The sequence below is a fragment of the Carassius auratus genome, linkage group LG28B (genome assembly GCF_003368295.1).
Source record: "Carassius auratus strain Wakin linkage group LG28B, ASM336829v1, whole genome shotgun sequence".
In the NCBI taxonomy this organism is placed as follows: Eukaryota; Metazoa; Chordata; class Actinopteri; order Cypriniformes; family Cyprinidae; genus Carassius; species Carassius auratus.
In genome coordinates, this window is record NC_039293.1 from 9,654,099 (window position 1) to 9,670,547 (window position 16,449).

General features: G+C 42.3%; 2 long non-coding RNA genes across 2 annotated transcripts; both read right to left on the reverse strand.

Annotated features, from left to right (window-relative positions):
* Positions 1 to 42: 42 nt before the first annotated feature.
* LOC113067506 (uncharacterized) lies at positions 43 to 13,486 on the reverse strand. The gene is made up of 3 exons (XR_003279385.1): positions 13,474 to 13,486; positions 11,602 to 11,603; positions 43 to 523 (listed from the first exon to the last, which is right to left on the reverse strand). It is a non-coding gene; the product is annotated as an uncharacterized LOC113067506 (long non-coding RNA).
* On the reverse strand, positions 2,056 to 4,147 carry LOC113067516 (uncharacterized). Its single transcript, XR_003279395.1, has 3 exons — positions 3,985 to 4,147; positions 3,564 to 3,704; positions 2,056 to 2,268 (listed from the first exon to the last, which is right to left on the reverse strand). It is a non-coding gene; the product is annotated as an uncharacterized LOC113067516 (long non-coding RNA).
* Positions 13,487 to 16,449: the final 2,963 nt, after the last annotated feature.

Below are 16,449 nucleotides of genomic sequence, written 5' to 3' on the forward strand. Positions count from 1 at the left end.
CTGGGAATGTCACATCTAAGATCGATCTTGATGAGTTGGACAGTCCAATTAGCAATGAAACGAAAAAGAATTATGGGAAAATAATTGTAGAAATCATACCCTGGATTTAGAATCATGGTGTTCCCAAAAAGAAAATTTAGCATAACAGCCCTGAACAACGTAAAAGAGAGTTTGGAAACTTGGAAACAAATTAAGAGATTATAAAAAGTGGAAAAACAAACAAAAAGACAAGTCAAAGGAACATAGAAATTTTTATTTTTATTAAATAACAGGCATGAAGCAGCAGAACGCAGAGAAATACATTTCAATGTCATTTAGGAATGAACTAAAATTATAGTTCTGTAGCATGTGAAGATAAAAGAACAGATCATATTACTCAGAATTCTTCTCTTTATTCCCTTAGACTGTGATCTGGACTCCTGGCTTCACACCTTTAGAGAAATGCCACAGCAGCACCAGATTCAGCCACCACCACTGCCTCCATCCTACAGCGCAGCTGCATCTGCACGACAATCCTTACCACCTGACGAAAGACAAACACAGATCTTCAAACTGACCCTCAACAACTTCAACAGCATCATTATCATCCAGAAAGTCTGCCACCAGCGACTGCGTAAGAGTAGTGAAATACTCCATGACTGGAGTCAGCACCATATCTAAAGTTTATGAGAGAATGACACTGCAGCCTGAACTGGAGGAAAGAGGAGCATGTTGAACTGTCCACATTTGAGAAGACTGGTATTGCCTGTGTGGACACCTGAACACCTTCACAACAACACCAGAAATCCTCTGACAAGAGCCAAGAGAGAGATCAAAAAGATTAAACAGTGATAACATTCAGTGATTATATTTCCATTCTGATATGTTTGACAATAAGTGAGATGTTGTCGTAAACTTTATATGTACACTGTAAAATTAACAGTAATTTTTTTAATTTGTATACTGCATTTTTACAAAAAAAAAATACATTGTATACTGCATTTTATATATTGTATTTGGCATTTAACATACTTATTTAAATAGCAAATGCACACATTCAAGTAGTTTACTGTGAAAAGCAATTATTTGAAAAAAGCATATGTGTATTTGCTATATTTAAAGTATGTAAAATGATAGCATACAATATATTTTCCCTATTGCTGACTTAATGACTGGCAGCTGAATTTTAAATGTAAACTAATAACTGCATATGCTTTAAACAATTTTTAACTGCATAAAGTGTTGTATAATGCATAACTTAATTCACCAAAAAATAAATAAAATAAAAATTGTAAAATCTAAGAAAAAAAAAAAAACACTTCAACATTTTATATATCACTTTCAAATTTAAATGGAAAAAAATGCCATAAAAAGTACATTATTTTGAACTCATTTTTATTTATTTTCATTTTTAAAAAAAATTAGTAGACATGAAATTTTGGCATGAATTTTTTTTTAATTACTTGAAAGATATTGGCCATCATGGACCTTGACACAAAGAAATATTCAAACTGCGTTCTAACCAAAACATGACCAACATGGTCATATTAAAACAGTTCACCCAAAAGTGAAAATTCAGTCATTTCTCACCCTCATGTCATTCCACACCCTTAAGACCTTCATTCATCTTCACAACACACATTAAGATGTTTTTTATAAAACCTGATGGTCCATTGAGGCCTACATTGCTGGCAAGATCATTTCCTTTTCCAATGCCCAGAAAGGTACAAAAAAAATATTTAAAACAGTTTGTGTGACTACAGTGGTTCAACCTTAGTGTAATGAAGCGACGAAAATACTTTTTGTGTGCCAAAAAACAAAATAATGACTATTAAAAAATATATATATTGTTGAATTAAGTCGTTGTTTTGGGGGGGGGGGGGGTTGTCACACAAAAAGTATTCTTGTCGCTTTATAATATTAAGGTTGAACCACTGTAGTCACATGAACTGTTTTAAATGTTTTAGTTGCTTTCTGGGCATTGAAAAAAGAAATGATCTTGCTAGAAATGCAGGCTTCACTGAGCCACATCTTAATGTGTGTTGTGAAGATGAACGAAGATCTTCACAACACACATTAAGATGTAAGTAATTATTGACTGAATTTTCATTTTTTGGGTGAACTAATCCTTTTAAAAACACAATGACGCTTTCAGATAGCTTTCATCACTTAATAAATAGACCAATATGGCAAAACAAGTCATACAAACTTTCCATCAAAAACAGATAAAAATCAACCAAATAACAGTTATGCTCCAGATGAAGTTCCATCCCAGGATTCAAAGTGTGACTAGAAATATTGAAAAGAGCAAAGAGGACAATACATTAGATATATTACAAAACATAATAATACTTTCAGAAACAGATGGGGATGAGAGGTACAGTCGGAGACAGACAGAGGGATGAGAGGTACAGTCGGAGACAGGCAGAGAGGATGAGAGGTACAGTCGGAGACAGAGAGGATGAGAGGTACAGGCGGAGACAGACAGAGGGATGAGAGGTACAGTCGGAGACAGAGAGGATGAGAGGTACAGTCGGAGACAGGCAGAGGGATGAGAGGTACAGTCGGAGACAGGCAGAGGGATGAGAGGTACAGTCGGAGACAGACAGGGGGTTGAGAGGTACAGTCGGAGACAGGCAGAGGGATGAGAGATACAGTCGGAGACAGACAGAGAGGATGAGAGGTACAGTCGGAGACAGACAGAGAGGATGAGAGGTACAGTCGGAGACAGGCAGAGGGATGAGAGGTACAGTCGGAGACAGGCAGAGGGATGAGAGGTACAGTCGGAGACAGGCAGAGGGATGAGAGGTACAGTCGGAGACAGGCAGAGAGGATGAGAGGTACAGTCGGAGACAGGCAGAGGGATGAGAGGTACAGTCGGAGACAGACAGAGAGGATGAGAGGTACAGTCGGAGACAGACAGAGAGGATGAGAGGTACAGTCGGAGACAGACAGGGGATGAGAGGTACAGTCGGAGACAGGCAGAGGGATGAGAGATACAGTCGGAGACAGGCAGAGGGATGAGAGGTACAGTCGGAGACAGGCAGAGGGATGAGAGGTACAGTCGGAGACAGAGAGGGATGAGAGGTACAGTCGGAGACAGGCAGAGGGATGAGAGGTACAGTCGGAGACAGGCAGAGGGATGAGAGGTACAGTCGGAGACAGGCAGAGGGATGAGAGGTACCGTCGGAGACAGACAGAGAGGATGAGAGGTACAGTCGGAGACAGGCAGAGAGGATGAGAGGTACAGTCGGAGACAGGCAGAGGGATGAGAGGTACAGTCGGAGACAGGGGGGAGACAGTCGGACAGCAGAGGGATGAGAGGTACAGTCGGAGACAGGCAGAGGGATGAGAGGTACAGTCGGAGACAGGCAGAGGGATGAGAGGTACAGTCGGAGACAGACAGAGAGGATGAGAGGTACAGTCGGAGAAAGACAGAGAGGATGAGAGGTACAGTCGGAGACAGGCAGAGGGATGAGAGGTACAGTCGGAGACAGATAGAGGGATGAGAGGTACAGTCAAAGGCAGATAGAGAACAATAAAAGGAAGACACAATCTTAGTGTGTGTGTGTGTGTGTCCTTACATTTCAGAAATTCCATTGGAAATCCATTACGTGGCACAGAAGAGTGGCAACATGTGGGTTGACTGTATCACTTGTCCTGTTTTTTGTTTTCACTTTTCCCTTGGCTTTGGATCCTCTCTCCGGATTTATGCCCACAAAGCGCTTAAAGGGTCATAAAACAGACAATATGTAATTAAGATCGGTTTTAGGACCTCCCAGAAAGTTTGAGATGTCCACTTATAAAACAAAAAACAAAAAAACATGTAACTCTATAGCTTGCTGGTGTTAAATAGGGAGACAAATATATTCTCTTCTCGAGTTAAGAAACATTGTGTTAAAGACTCAACAGAAAAAAAACACTTATAACATTATTCAAAGGAATGTTCTGATATAACTTATCTATAAAATGCTGGTTCTGAAGTTGTTAGAATTCAACCATTACCTTTGAATGAACACCAAGGTACAAACTTCTTTCTCCTCATACTCAAGATTAAACTAGTAATAGGCAACAAACAGAGTGGCAAGGCCGGACAGGAAACTGGGCTGAATGCCCTCACACACAACCTCGCCTTCAATACTCAGCATCCAGTGCCCACTTGTCAAAGTGTCCCCTAAAACAATCAATATCACATATCACAATAGTAATTATAGCATAGTATAGTAATAGCATTTCTGTTTTCAAATGGTTGCTTTTAATTTCTGTCATGATGGTACTTTTTCATAACACTGAATGTGGTAACAAAGAGTTTGTTATGCTTTATATGATGGCAAAATCACTTTGATAAAGAACATTTTTTTTTCTGTTTTGTTTTCAAATCTTCAAAAATGACTTTGTTGTATGATTTATGTCTTTTGAGTTCACACTTCAGATTAGACTATATAACTGTAGTGTTACTTATTTAGGATTCAAAATGTTATTTGCTTATAATTTATGTCATTATGTCCTTTTTGAGCAATCATTGTATACATATCAGACCAATATTTCAAGTCTGCTTAGGAAAAGCAATATTATACCAGCAAACTCAAAATTGGAGTAAAAATGAACAAACTAGGCTATAAATACTTTTTATTGTAGGCTTGGATTATTATATAGCCTAGTGTTTATTTACTAGACAGTCAAAAAGACAAATTAATAAATACTTTATTTATAACAGGGTTTTATTTATTTAAAAATGATAACACACCACACATCCTCAAGAAACGGAAACAAAAACAGTGACAAATGTCAGAAATAGCGTATGGGTCTGTCTCGTGATTAAGGAATGACTTGAACCCGAAGACTGGTCAGACAAGATGTGAGGTGAGCTAATCACAGACTGAAGACCCAGGTAAAGAATTAATTCATCTTTTCTGTTTATTATATCATTTTAGTTTTGTACGGTTTGTAGTGTGAACCTTTGCATAAGTACTAGATGTGTTGGGGAAGTAACACGTAACATTTTAATTACATTTGGCTAAAATGAACAAAATGACTCGAAAAAAGATTTGTTCATTTTGCAGAACGAGACTCAAAAGAGTCAGTAAAATGATCCGAACTTCCCATCACTAAAACTGATGATAAGATTCAAGTCAAAGGCACAATAACACTTCAGAAAAAAGAGAAATATTCTACAAGTGATGTGTCATTCATGAACGAATCGATCTATTTCGACCTCACTCAGACCGTCACCACGGTCTTACCTTGAATGACGCCATTCTGCCAGCTCTCCTCGAGACCTAATGTAAACAATGTCCGGTGACTGACCCCTAGTGGTTGGTTCCCTATAAAACATCCGGATGAACCAAACACTTCCTCTTGGCCTTTCTCGCCTCTCTAGAGACCGGTTTGGAGGAAATCCCTGTGCCCCTGGTGCCCCTGAGGTTTGCAGTATTTTTTTCCTTTTTCTTCTATATTTTCAGGTGAGTGGTTGGTATTATTTACATTACAATTTAACGAATTTGATTCATGTTAAAATTTGTTTTGTAGGGATTGTATTCCGACGCTTAAGCGTACGGATGTGGTGAGTAACTTTTGCTCTATATTCACATCAGTTGAAAGGAGATTTATTTGTTTACCTGGTGATCTGCTGTTCGCAGCGGAGGGGACTCGGTCACCTGTCTTTATCTGTGCGTTCGCGCATAGATAGGTGTTGCATAAATTTTTTTTTAAAAAAAAACATTTTTTTGAATCAAGGAATATAGTTATCACACTGACTCCACTGTTCGCAGCGGCTCAGTGAAATGAAGTATATATATATATATATATATATATATATATATATATATATATATATATATATATATATATGATTTTGATTGTGTATACACACATTTACATATCATTGGCAAACTCCTGTGCGCAGGAGTAGAGTATTCATATTTCTATATGTTATCTGAGCTACAACTGTACACTGTACAACTGTGCAGGTATGTCTGGGTATGGCCCATTTACTGGAGGAAATTGGAAAACCATGCCCGGCCTCAAGCTGACACCCAGATGCAAATTCTAGCAACTTTACGGGATTTGGCTGGGAAAATGGATAAATTTAGACCCCACGATAGGGGGTTAGGTGGACAACAGCATGCAGTTTCATATGTTGTTTCTGAGGATGATATCCTTCCAAATCAGGGCGGAAGAGGTAACATTCCTGACACAATTTGTCTTCATGCTCATGACTCTCTTTTTGGTAGTAATGATCAGGATGTGAGTGAGGAAGATCAAGGAGATGAGTCCAGGTCTTCTGCTATTGATGGAGACAGTAACCAACCTGACATTTTTAACAGAATTCTTAGCGCTGCAAGAATTTTAGGTCTGGAAACCCAGGCTGAGGCCTCAACGACACCAGTGGTGCAAGGTGTGTGGGCTGGGGTCTCCCAGTCTCAACCATCTGTTTCGATTCCTGTTACTGAGGACTATTCACAAATGCTAAGCAAAGCCTGGATTCATCCCAAAGCTGCACCCCAGTTCTATGCTGGTTGCAGACGCTTTGCTAATATACAATATGCTGCAGAAACCGGCATGGGCGGTATGCCAGCGGTGGAGCGTGAAATGGCATCTTTAACATCCTTGGGTCTAGACCGGGTGACTGATGACCCACACTGTCCCCGGAAAGAGTGTGAGAAGACTGATAACCTAGTGTGTCGAACCTACAACTCAGCCACACGTGCAGCCCGATCTGGTAATGCCTTAGCCATGATTCTGGCTTCTTTACGGAAACTTATAAATCCGGAGGATCGGGACATTATGGGTTTGGTCGATGCAGCCCTGGTTACGCACACCCAGCTCACTAGAGACATTGGGGCTTCTATGTCATCTGCAATACTTTCTCGTAGGCAGATTTGGTAAGCACAGACTTCCCTACCTGATACTATCAGGAAGGAACTGACCTACATGCCCGTCACACCAGGCCGTGTGTTTCACCCAGATGACACTTGATAAAGCTGAGCAAGTGCGGAAGAGAAGAGAATCAGTGCAGCGCACGTTTGGTCCCGCTAAGGCAGCTAGACAGTCATATCAAGGCTTTCAGCCCCATTTTAATCGGCCAGGACCATGGGAGTTCAACAGAAGACAAAATACCCATTCTCAGAGGTTTGATAGCAGCCAAAGTGCCAGACAAGCACCACGGCATTCACAAATGGCTCGGTCTCGTAGATCAGTTAGAGATGCACCACAAAAGAAGTGAAACCCCAGGGGCTCAGGCCCCTATGGGGGAACTGCGTAGCAATCCTGGAAGAGCTGCCGGAATCTGCTCCCAGCTATGCCTGGACAGCTGGGAGAGGAAAATCTCAGATCGTTGGGTACTCGCTACGATAAAAAGCGGATACAGAATCCAGTTCCGGCAACGGCCTCCTTCGTTTTCAGGGATTCACTTAGCTGTGGTCAAAGACGCAGTCCAGGCAGAAATTTTATCCAAAGAAATAACAACCCTTCTTGGGAAGAAGGCAATTACTCATCTACAACCCTACAAACAGCACACTGGGTTTTATTCAAACTATTTCCTTGTGCCCAAAAAAGATGGTGGTCTCCGACCCATTTTAGACCTAAGACGTCTGAATGCATACATAAAAGTGTTGCCATTCAAGATGCTGACCACCGCCCAAATCTTGGAGGTTAGAGAGCCAAACCACTCGTTTATAACACTAGACCTCAAAGATGCATACTTTCATGTGAAGAAACAGTCGAGCAACATAGAAGGACAGCAGCTTGTGAGTGTTTTGTCTTGTTTTCTCATCAGACTAGTGTGTGATCATCATTGCTTGGAAAGTTTTTGGTTTAAATTGTGTGTGTCTTACCCTGGTTAATACGTGCTGAAAGTGGCGCTTGGTTTTGTGTTTGCCTATCGCGGGACTGCCTGGTTTCGATCTGCTAAATAGTGAGGCGTGTCCAGCTAACTTCAATCACAGGTAATCAGGCTAATACAAAGCACTAGGTTTCACCGCGGTCGCGGCAACCCTCGTGTGAACCCTCCTCGTGTGAAGACTGACAAGTGTAAAGACAATCGACTCTACCTGTGCGACTCCACCGAGCAAGGACACCGACAGGGCACTTGAGTATTGATTTTCTCTTTCTTTACTTTTTGTATAGCCTCTCAAATATATCTTACACTTGTAGTCACTATGTGCTTTCAGATCTCTACCATCACTACTAACACTCGGAGAGCACGCTATGTACGTCGCAGGAAGGCCTGTCTGACAAACCTACGCCATGTCCCTCTGACCTCTACTACTACGCTCTCTATTCCAGTTGGTCTCTGGAACTGCCAGTCTGCAGTTAACAAAGCAGACTTCATTTCTTCTATTGCTACTCATTCCGGTCTCAACCTCATGGCACTGACAGAGACTTGGATCAAACCTGAAGATACTGCCACCCCTGCAGCCCTCTCCACTAATTTCACTTGTTCCCACACTCCTCGTACCACTGGGAGGGGTGGAGGTACAGGTCTCCTTATATCCAAAGAATGGAAATTTGATCTTCAGCCATCACCTAAAGGTACTGGTTCATTGGAATCACATGCCATTACTGTAACCCACCCTGTTAAAATCCACTTTGTGGTCATTTATCGTCCCCCAGGTCAACTGGGAAACTTCTTGGAGGAGTTGGATGTGCTGCTATCAAACTTTCCTGAAGATGGTACTCCTCTGGTACTGCTTGGTGACTTCAACATCCACCTAGATAAACCCCAGGCTGCTGACTTCAAAACTCTGCTCACCTCATTTGATCTCAAGCTAGTGTATACTACAGCGACTCACAAATCAGGCAACCAACTGGACCTCATCTACACACGCTGTTGCTCTGTGGACACCTCTTCAGTTGCTCCACTGCACACCTCTGATCAGTTCCTCATTACTGCTAACCTAGCACTACCCTGAAGGCACACACTCCAACGCTGGTCACCTTTCGACGGAACCTACACTCACTCTCTCCATCTCGCCTATCTGCTGTGGTTTCATCCTCTCTTCCACCACTCTCTCAGTTTTTTCTGCTCTGGACACGAACAGTGCTACAGACACTCTTTGCTCCACTTTAACATCTTGCTTGGACAACTTTTGCCCACTGTTGTCTAGACCAGCATGCACTGCCCCATCTGCCCCCTGGCTGTCCGAGGTTCTCCGTGAACATCGCTCTAAACTCTGCAGAGAGGAAATGGCAGAAATCAAAAAACTCTACGGACCTCAGTGTGTATCAATCTCTCCTCTCTTCCTTCTCTGCAAATGTCTTCACAGCTAAAACATCCTACTACCACAACAAAATTAACAGCTGCTGTGATGCTCGGACACTCTTCAAGACTTTCTCTTCTCTTCTTAATCCGCCGCCTCCACCTCCTCCATCAACTCTTACAGCGGACGACTTTGCAGCTTTCTTCACAAATAAGACAAGATCCATCAGTGACCAATTCTCCACACCGCAGACTGAGGACAACTTCACAATGATCGATGCACACTCTTTATCCTCCTTCTCCCCACTCTCAGAGATGGACGTCTCCAAAATTCTCCTGTCCAATCATCCTACTACTTGTCCACTTTATCCTATCCCCACTCACCTCCTTCAAGCGATCTCTTCTTCAGTCATACCTTCACTTACTCACATTATCAACTCCTCTCTTCACTCTGGAACATTTCCCTTAGCATTCAAGCAGGCTCGGGTAAGCCCACTGCTCAAGAAACCATCTCTAAATCCAGCACTTCTTGAAAACTACAGACCGTTATCCCTTCTTCCATTCATTGCAAAGACACTTGAGCGAGCTGTGTTCAACCAGCTTTCTATGTTCCTTGGACAGAACAACCTCCTGGACAGCAACCAATCTGGCTTCAAAAGTGGCCACTCAACTGAGACTGCTCTGCTCTCGGTTACTGAAGCCCTGCGACTAGCAAGAGCAGCTTCAAAATCCTTGGTACTCATTTTACTGGACCTGTCTGCTACTTTTGACACTGTTAATCACCAGATTCTCCTGTCCACCCTCAGAAAGATGGGCATCTCTGGAACTGCTCTCCTGTGGGTTAAGTCCTACCTCTCTGACAGATCCTTCAGTGTCTCTTGGAGGGGTGATGTTTCCAAGTCACACCACCTTGCTACTGGGGTTCCTCAAGGCTCAGTACTTGGACCACTTCTCTTCTCCATCTACATGACATCTTTAGGATCTGTCATTCAGAAGCATGGCTTTTCTTATTACTGCTATGCTGATGACATCCAACTCTACTTCTCATTCCAGCCAGATGACCCGACGGTAGCTGCTCGCATTTCAGCCTGTCTGAGTGACATTTCTAGCTGGATGAATGACCATCACCTTCAGCTTAACCTTACAAAGACTGAACTCCTGGTGATTCCAGCTAACCCATTGATACATCACAACTTCTCTATACAGCTGGGCTCGTCAACCATAACTCCTTCGAGGACACCTAGAAACCTAGGAGTTGTGATGGATCATCAATTAAGCTTCACTGACCACATTGCTACAATGACCCGGTCCTGCAGTTTTGCCTTATACAACATTAGGAAGATCAGACCCTTCCTGTCAGAGCAAGCAACCCAACTTCTTGTCCAAGCTCTTGTTCTCTCCAGACTGGACTATTGTAATGCTCTCCTGGCGGGGCCTTCCTGCATGTACTGTCAAGCCTCTGCAAATGATCCAGAATGCATCAGCAAGGGTTGTCTTCAATGAGCCAAAAAAAGCTCATGTTACTCCTCTCCTCATCAGGTTACACTGGCTACCAGTAGCCGCTCGCATCAAATTCAAGGTACTGATGCTTGCCTACAAGACGACCACTGGCACGGCACCAACTTACCTAAATTCACTGGTTAAATCCTATGTGCCCTCCGGAAGTTTGCGCTCTGCAAGTTAACAACGCTTTGTGGTGCCATCCCAAAGAAATTCAAAATCACTCTCACTGACCTTTTCCTGGACTGTGCCCAGCTGGTGGAATGACCTCCCAATCTCAATTCGTACAGCTGAGTCTTTACTCATTTTCAAGAAACATCTAAAGACTCATCTTTTTCACCTGCACTTAACCTACTAACACCAGTACTTTAACTTTTCTTGTCTTTTTCATTAAAAAAAAAAAAAACTGGCTATGCGTTCTATACTAGACTAACTGAGACTTGTCATGGCACTTGTATACTGTTGTTGTTCTCTTGTTGACCTGACTGCTTCTATTGTTCTCATTTGTAAGTCGCTTTGGATAAAAACGTCTGCTAAATGATTAAATGTAAATGTAAATGTAATGTGCCCATTCATCCAGATCACAGGAAGTTCCTTCGCTTTGCTTTTCAAGGTCAAGCATATCAATTCGAGATCCTTTCGCTTTGGCCTTTCCCTCTCTCCCCGTGTATTTACCAGGGTGGTGTCAGCCATTCTTTACCCTCTTCAGGCAGTGGGTATAAAGATCCTCCCATACCTGGATGACTGGCTAATCTGTGCACCAAGCCGTCACAAGGTTCTAAGAGATACAGAGGCTGTTATCAACCATGTACAAGAGCTTGGATTCCGCATGAATCTCAAAAAAAGCAAGCAGATGGAGTTGGCACAGTTCCAAAGATTACTGGGGATGATATCGGCAGCAATAAAGGTAGTGCCTTTGGGACTGCTCAAAGCACGACCATTGCAATGGTGGATCAACAAATTTCAACTCCACCCAACATTACACTGGCGAGTGAAGTTCAAGGTCACACATAAATGTGTTCAGGCTCTGCGTCCATGGATAAGCAGCAGCAGGTTGGGTCAAGGTGTTCCTCTGGGGAATATACCAGCGGGGAGAATGGTGGTGACAACCGTTGCTTCTCTGAAAGGTTGGGGGGCTGTCTGGCAAGGAGGATCAGTCAGAGGCTCATGGATGTTCCCATGGACTATGGAACATCAATGTGCTGGAGCTGAGAGCAATCTATCTGTCTTTGAGACACTTGATTCCGTTCCTACAGGACAGGCATGTCCTTGTAAGAACCGACAATATGTCGGCAGTTTATTACCTCAAACACCAAGGAGGCACCAGGTCATTGCGCTGCCTCCAGGAAACCAGGAGACTTCTGTTTTTGGCTCACCCGAGACTCTCTCAGGGCAATCTACATACCCGGAGAAGTGAACCGGGCAGCCGATCTCCTCTCCCGAACTGGACCTCTCCCGGGGGAATGGCGATTACACCTGGAGGTGGTGCATCTCATTTGGACCAGGTTTGGGAGAGCCCACACCGACCTGTTTGCATCAGTCGAGACAACCCATTGCAAGATGTGGTTCTCTCTGAGTGGCCAAGGAGGGCCTTTGGGACTGGATGCACTGTCTCATGAGTGGCCGGGAGGTTTATTATACACTTTTCCTCCCCTACCATTGATTCCTCATGTGCTCAAAAGGGTGGATCTAGGGCTGTAGTACTCGAGTTCGGACTTGGACATTTTTCTGTCGTCTCGGACCATTGGACTCGCCAAGTCTTCTAGTTGGTCTCGGCCGAGTCCAGCAAAAAAAAAAAAGGAAAAAAAATTCTCCTTCAAAACAAAACCACTCGCGACTGAAAACGTGTGGAAAACGCTAGGCGCACCGCTCTCCTTATTTCCAAAGCACTCTGTTATCTTCCTTGCACTCCAGTGGCGTCTGCTGTTGCTGGGCAACCATGACCCGCTCTCCATGAAAACACTAATAGATTCATTTAAAAAATGGCTATCCTTGTACAGCTATGATCATCCGTTTCTCTATCTTGGCTTAGCTTTCAGTATTGTTCCAGGAAATGATGTGCATGACCAGCGGTGCACTTACTGCGACCTGAAAAGTTTAGATGTTTATGATTTAATTTTCTACCTGTTTAAGGATTAAAACACTGATTGTGTTTTATTTATGTCTACACCTAGATAGCCTTCAACGTACCCTTTAAAATAATGAAATACTAATTATTGTTGTACAGTATAGGGGTTGCAAGACTACTGATTTCTACTACTCGATTTTTTTTAATAAAAAATGCTTGGAGTTACTCGGCTACTCGTGGTTCATGTAATTGAAAACAAATTAAATCATTTTTTTATCAATAAACGCATATTAATGTATAGCCTTATGCAACAATTACATATGTAAAAGTATTTGTTTCTGTAACAATCACAAATTTTTGCATTCGGATGCAACGTCGTACAGTTACTTGATAAGCTCGTTAAGACGTTTTATATATTTTTTCATAGTTATCAGAATGTCATGTTAAACTAAATTAATTATTAATTTCTAAAATTATATTTATCATGCAAGCAGAGAGATGTCATGACAAACGTTTAGTGATCATTTGAACATGAATGAATCCATTCAATGCGCACATTTTCATTACGCAGAACATAACACTTGAGCAAGTCTTAATGTTATGAACTTCACTAAACAGATGTGTGTGTGCCGCGCAAACCAGCAAAAGGTAAAGATGCAAACATGTAGGACAAGTAGACGGTGTATCCGTATCTAAGCTGATTATTAGCCTACTCTCGAGATAGAACTGAATGGTTTTTGAGAGACTGAGACGCGCAGCGCGGCTGTTTGATTGGTGAGCGCGCTGTGCTTATTCCATTCATTCGTATCATATCGTGGCCTAAGCTTTAAAGGGGGGGTGAAATGCTCGTTTTCACTCAATATCATGTTAATCTTGAGTACCTATAGAGTAGTACTGCATCCTTCATAACTCCAAAAAGTATTTAGTTTTATTATATTCATAAGAGAAAGATAGTCTGTACCGATTTTTCCCGGAAAAACACGAGCATCTGAAGGACTCGCTCTGAGCGGGGCTCGAACCCGGGTCTCCGATGGGAGGCGGACGCACTAACAAGGAGGCAGAGATATTTTAAGCAGTTTTACTCACCGCCTGTGGTTCCAACACACAATCGTGACCCTTTTTCGTTGGGATTGCATCATCCTTAAGAAATAAACGATACGCAAATCCGTCGTCAAACTGGGCTTTGTTTGTAAAACAAGCATTTTAGAAATGCAGGGAACAAACACAAACACTTCCACAACTCCGTTGATGCTCTGTAAAAATAAACTCCATCCACTGGTCCCTTAATGCTCTTTTTTCTTTGGTAATCTGTGCAGGGTTGTCTTGCCCTGGCAACCAAAAACACATTCCTTTTGTGACATTTCGCGATGCTCTCGCTCTGATCAGTGATTGTCTGCACAGCCTCTCTCTGCTCTGCTATACGGGAGCGCGCGCTCTTCTGGCAAACGTGCCCTCAGGACCCATATAAGGAAATTCCGCTCCATCTAACGTCACACAGAGCCATACTCAAAAAAAACTTTCCGAAACTTGTGACAAACCGGAAGGAGTATTTTTGGAACAGAAATACTCCTTCAAACGTACAACTTAATTTTTGAAACTTTGTCCATGTTTAGCATGGGAATCCAACTCTTTAACAGTGTAAAAAACTCAGTATGCATGAAATAGCATTTCACCCCCCCTTTAAATATTTGCCTTTTAAATATATACAAATAATATAACGTATATGATGTATTATTGTAGTTAAAATTACTCTTGCAATGATCTGATTTCTGAGAGATGCAAAGAGAGGCAACAACAATGCGGTGTTTGATTTGCGCTCTTTTCACTCATAAAGTATACATTCATTCACTTCTGGCGCTGATCCCCTGGCTCACCTGTTATCTAGCAAACACCAGACTGTCTCAGCTTCAGCCGAGTATTCAGGCAGAATTATTACTTCTCAGTTATTAATTTTTTAAGCCATTATCCGAGCCATTCCGAATAAGGTATTCGGCTTCAGGCACAACCCTAATTATTACATTACATATTTAATTTTTACATGCAACATAGATAAGGTCATATAGTAACAGGTCACACAATATTGTAATTCTAAAATTCACGTTGTACTTGCAAACACTTCGTATGCATTATGGTTAATGCATGCTGGAGTAGTCGATTGTTTCCGAAAGCGCTCGACTAGTACAGTATGACAAAAAATTTGCTGTATTTATGTGCGCATGCCCAACGTATCCCTTCTAGCCTTGCTGCGCACATTTGTCATATCCCAAGCTTTGAGTGTGTCTGTGCACTGTGCCAAGGCATCCGTCATTTTAATTTTTGAACACAGACATAATGTAAGCAAAAGCAGCATTATTAAATTAAATAAAATGAAAATAAAGTACATAAAAATTATTTGAACTTACAGTTGCAAACTTTGTAAAGGGCCAGTGTCCTTTAGAGTTTAGGTTGGACTGAGGGTAAAACCAGTACTCATTACCAGGGCCCCGAAGGAAGAGAGGGCCCTTGAAAAGTATGAATCTGAAATATATTTTATTTTACCTGGATATTTTCATGGGTGGGGGGCATGGGTGCCCATCAGGACTACCTATCCATAGGGCCCGGGATCTTGTGTAATGCCCTTGATAGCTTTAACCCTACACACTTGAACCAGCTAATCAAGCTCTTACTAGACACAATAATCTTCCAGGTGTGTTAAGGCCAGTTGGAGCTAAATTTTTCAGGACATTGCCATCCAGGATCTAGTTTGGAGACCCCTGTCCTACAGAGTTGTTGCTTTGCACATGCTTTTTGATCATTACAAATAATAATGTAAAATTATTTTCTTAGAATAGGAGATATGCTGTCTTTGCATCACAAACATTATCATTAGTTAAGTATGTGGTCTTGAAGAGGACCCTTTTTTCTCTCATTTGGACTCGGTCTTGACCTGGACTTGAAACTTTCGGACTTGGACTTGACTTGGATCGAACCTCTTTGGACTCGGTCTTGACTCGGTCTCGACTAGTCCTGGACTTGGACTTGACTTGGACTCGACAAAGCTGGACTTGACTACAGCTCTAGGTGGATCTGGGATGTTGCAAGATCTTACTGATCGCCCCGAAATGGCCAAAGAGACACTGGTTCCCACTTCTACGTCTGGTACGTGCCATCCATGGCCACTACCAACCAGAACAGACCTTCTCTCTCAAGTGGAGGGACAGATCTGGCACCCAAACCCAGCCACATTACAACTCTGGGTTTGGCCCCTACTGAGCCCCTCTCTTGTCAGCTAGAGGAGGCAGTAAGGAAAACCATAAACAATGCTAAAGCGCCTTCCACTTGGGATAACTACTCGAGTAAGTGGCGTGTGTTCTCTAACTGGTGTCAGGACAAAAACTTAGACTCCATGAATTGTGGTCTCGATTCCATTTTATGATTTCTTCAGTCACTTTTAGACTCAGGAAAAAAAGTCAACACAGTACGAGTTTATGTGGCGGCTATTTCCCATTTCCACAGTATTTTGGAAGGTTTATCAGTTGGTAAACACATGTTGGTTACTCAATTTCTCAAAGGTGCACGTCGCCTCTATCCAGAAAAAAGGCTGAGATCACCATCCTGGGATCTTCCAATGGTTCTACAGTCATTGACTAGAGCCCCATTTGAACCATTGGCCAAGGCGGATCTTAAATCACTGGCGTGGAAAACAGTTTTTCTTCTTGCTATC